Here is a 4,542-nt window from a genome sequence, read left to right as displayed (position 1 = left end):
GGGGTCTGCACCATCTCCTTAGTTTCCCTGTACTCTGCCCACACCATATAAATAGCTCCTTTATTAAACTCTCCTCATGTTACCCAATTAGGGTGTGCCACCTGGTTCCTGCCGGGACCCTGCCCAACGCAGTGTTCCAGTCATCGCTGTGGCCCCGGGAGCCAGCTATGCCTTCCACGCCATGGGCACTTAATAAATTCAAGCATTGAGGAATGTTTCGAGGCCTTTATGGAAAATGGATCAGGGGAGTAGCTTTCAAATGTTTTTTGACCAGGACTCATAGTCAGAAGCATATTTCATATTGCAATGCAGTTTACACATGCATGTTTATATGTAACTGAACAAGAAGATTCATCAAGCAATGCTTACCTTTACTGTGTGCAACACCGTGATCTTCTCTGTTTAATTCTGCTCTATTTCAATTTTCAAATTAAATTCTTGTTATGGTCCACTGAATTGATTTCATGGACTGCAAAATGATTGCAACCCAAGGCTTAAAAAGCATGAGCCTAGTGACCTTTAGCTTGCCCTCCATTGTACAGAGTCCGTGATTCTGGCAGTAGTTCTAAGGCATAAGGAAGGAGGATGCCATAATGCCCCAGTGATGATGCATTTAATGGGAGTTGATTCATTGCCTTGAAAACTCAAATGCAATTGCCATTCTATCTTCAGTTGTTCATAGATTTCTTACTCAAAGTTGACTTCTTTTTAGATTTAGCCTAATTTGGGAAGTGAGAAATAAGAGTTCTTAACATGTGCTGATGTACGTGAGTAATTTTAAGAATCAGGTTCATAGAGTTATGAACTATAGCTGGGCACAGTGGCTCATGCCTGTAATCCCAGCACATTGGGAAGCTGAGGTGGGAGGATCACTCAAGCCCAGGAGTTCAAGACCAGCCTGGGCAACATAGAGAGACCCTGCCTCTACAGAAAATTTAAAAATTAGCCAGGCATGGTGGCACAGGCCTGTGGTCCCAGCTACTTGGGAGGCTGAGGAGGGAGGATCACTTGAGCCCAGGATCTGGAGGTTGCAGCGAGCTGTGATGGTGCCACTGCACTCCAGCCTGACAGAGTTAGAGCCCATATCTAAAAAAAAGTTAGTGTCTGGGAACCACAGGCCCCCGTGCCAGCAGCCCAGAAGCTCCAGAGCAGGTCTGCAGTGGAAAGCTAAGCTTATGAGCCTGCCTCGGGCTTCCTGGTCCTCTCTACTGTGTCCTTCCTGCCACCAGCAGCTCCTTTTCTTTTGCAAAAACATGTCTTATTGTCCTGGTTGTGTGTAGAGTTTGACCAAGAGCACAACACAGGCCCGTCCTGGTCTCCAGGGCCCTGCAATCCATTTGCAATCGGATATTCTCTCAATGCTTCCAACTCAGCCTAAGTCTGTGGTCTTGCAACCTCAAAAACCGTATGATTCTATTTTAAAAACTGAGTTACATATGTTGTCTAAAATTGAATCTGCCCTCTTAATTCAGCATCTGTCATTCTCCTGGTATCTAAACCATAAGGCCAAGTTCAAAGGGCAGAAGATGGTCATAGATACTATTTAGCTGTGATTCTGAATCAAATCTGCAAACCCTGTCTTCCCTGCCAGGTTCTTGAGAGGGAGACCTGCGAGAAAGATAAGCCTCGGTAGGCAGGCATGTGACCAGGTGGGGCTTTGGCCTCCAGCTCCAGGGGAGACTTGGTGAGCTGTACAGACCATCCACTTACTTGTTTATTCTTCATTCTTCAAATTCATAGCAGCACCTACGATCTCAAGCACGAGGGAGAAGACAGTGAACAGAATAGAGCCCCTGTCCTTATATTCTAGTGAGGGACACAAAGCAGACACAAAGATATGTTTAACAGCATAGGAGACGGTGGTAAGTGCCGTGCAGAAAATAAATCCGCCAAGGCGGGAGGCAGGCACTGTGTACCTGTGTGCTTGCATTTGCGTGTGCGTGTGTGAGTCAGTGTCGGTGGGGGCTTTTTGAGGAGGTGACAGTTGGAGAGAGAGCTGAGCGGATTGGAGCCGTGGAAATGCAGAAGGAAAAGTATCTGGTGAGAGGGAGAACACAGGCAGGGGACTTGAGACCACAAAGGGGATGCCCGTGCCCAGCGCTAGAGCCGGCCTCGGGCCTTACCCGGCAAGGTCTGAGCCGCTTCCTGTGCCCTGCTCCCCCTCCGCCCATGCCAATCCTTGGCCACCATTTTTTGAGATGTAGACTCCACGATTTTTTAAAAAATTACTATTTTTAATTATGGTAAAATACACATAACGTATTTACCATCTTAACCACGCTGAGGCGTACAGTTAGGGCACTGAATACATTCACAGGGCTGAGCAACCATCGCCGCCATCCATTCCCAGAACATTCCATCCTCCCAGACTGAAACCTGTACCCGCTGGCTCCCCCGCCCCCACCCCAGTCCCGGCAGCCGCCTTTCTCCTTTCCGTCTCTATGAATTTGGCTACTGTAGGTTCCTCGTGTAAGTGGGATCACTCAGTATTTGTCTTTTTGTGGCTGGCTTATGTCACTGAGCGTAACGTCCTCCTGGCTTGCCCATGTTGCAGCACGTGCCGGGGGCTCCCTCGTTTGCGAGGCTGGGCAGTATGATACCGTGTGGGTGTGACGCATGCGGTCCGTCCGTCCGTCCGTGGCGGCTGATGCACACTTGAGTCGCGCCGGCCCTCGGCTGTCGCGAGTGATGCTACTATGCACGTGAGTGCACGAGCATCTCTCCAAGCCCCTCTTTCGGTTCCTTGGGGGATATACCTACCCCAAAGGGGACTGACAGTTTTAGCTCGCTCTTCCTTGAGCTGATCCACTGGGCTTTGCAGGGCGCCCCTGTTGATGATGCCAGCTGTTAAGGGCGCTGCGTTGACCCGCTTGCCTGTCCCTCTCTCCCCTTAGCTGAAAGTTCCCGGGGGACGGGAGTCTGTGCTCGGCCTTGTGCACCCCAGCGCCACGGATGGAGCGCAGTCCGCACCCGAAGGGTTTATTCGGTGAGCAAATCTGGAAAGAGCTGCGGCTCGGCGGAGGGTGAAGGGTGGGCTGGACAGAGCCTGCCCTGCCCCGCTTTGTACTTACACACACTGGGCTGCTCTGGTTTTGTTGGAAACGACAACACATAAAAACAGGTATAGTCTATTTCCCTGTGGGAGAAATGGAAAACCGCTGTCCAGGTGCAGCGAGGGGCGCAGCCGGGGGCGGAATCCAGGCTTCCGGTTCTCTAGCCCGCACTGCTGCCGACACACCCCGCAGCCGGGAAAGGAAAGCGTCTCCTCTTGCTTTTCCCCTCACCCCTGCCGGGCCCCTCCAGGTCCGAGCAGCGCCAAGGACAGAAGGAAGGGGAGCCCCTGGTCCTGGCCCAGCTTTGCCCTTGCCAGACGGGGCAGTCCGATGTGGGGTCAGTGCAGGAGTGGGGGTGGGGGTGGCTGCTTTCCTCTCTAGGAACTTCGGCCAAGTAACAAGGCACCTCGGGGCAAGCCCAGCCCCAGGGGGCTCGGCTCAGGTGAATTCCAGGTGGCTCAGCAGGGCACCACGGAGGACATTCCTCTGCTCTGAGGCTGTTCTTCCCTGAGAAGGTGATCTGCTTCTTATCAGGTGGGCTAGAGTGTGTGTGTGTGTGTGTGTGTGTGCGCGCGCGCGCGCGCGCGCGAGCGCGAGTGTGTGTCGGTGATACAGACAGAGAGCCCCAGGGTGTGGGGTGTGTGTGACAGGGACAAGAGGCAGAAAGAGAGAAGAAAAATGTGATACAGAGAAACAGAACATTCCCCATAGAGTTTTAGGGGTTAAATGATCTGAAAAGCACTTGGAATAGTACCTTGCAGGCAGTAATGGCTACGTTGATGATTTTGATTATTATGGAGGCCCAGAGACCGAGAGAGAGGAAGGCAGGGAGAGAGGGGAAGGGGAGGGAAGGAGAGAGGCCAGAGGTGGGAGGAGGAGGAGGACCAGCCTCTGGGAAGAGCTCCCTCACCTGATTATTCTTTCATAGACCTGATTATGCTCACCATCCTCCCCCGCTGTATTTTTAAACTTAAATAACACAGCCTCCATTGTATAAAGGAAAATAATTTTCTGGATTCCCTGCAGTACCTCGGCGCACGGTGCTTAGAGAATCTGCCTGGCAACAGGGACAGGGCCGTGGGAGTCTGCGGTGGTGGCTGCACGTCCCTTCCTGCTGGTTGGGATGCTGCTGTCTACCCAGCTTCCCAGGCCCGGCAAATCATTTGGGCTTCACCTTCTTATCTTTGGCAGGAGAACTGCTTCCCAGATGCGCAGGATTAATCATAAAGCCCACACAGCCTCTTGCCCCTGGATGGGGATGGGTCCCAGGTCACTCCAGGCCCTCACGAGGCTGCCCCAGCGCAGCTCCTTTGAGACCAGTGGGAGCCCCATCCCCAACCTGCAGCATGAAGGACGCCCCCCCCTCTTTGTGATGGCTCTAAAAAGACAAGGCATATCGAGCCTAATCCAGGCCATCATGGGGGACTTTTATGGTTAACATTTACAAAACACTTTCTGTCCGGTCTCTGGACGGAGGATAACAAGAGCC

Source organism: Propithecus coquereli, unplaced genomic scaffold (genome assembly GCF_000956105.1).
Source record: "Propithecus coquereli isolate 6110/MARCELLA unplaced genomic scaffold, Pcoq_1.0 Scaffold11, whole genome shotgun sequence".
NCBI classification, from domain to species: Eukaryota; Metazoa; Chordata; class Mammalia; order Primates; family Indriidae; genus Propithecus; species Propithecus coquereli.
Note: the sequence above shows the minus strand (reverse complement) of the source record.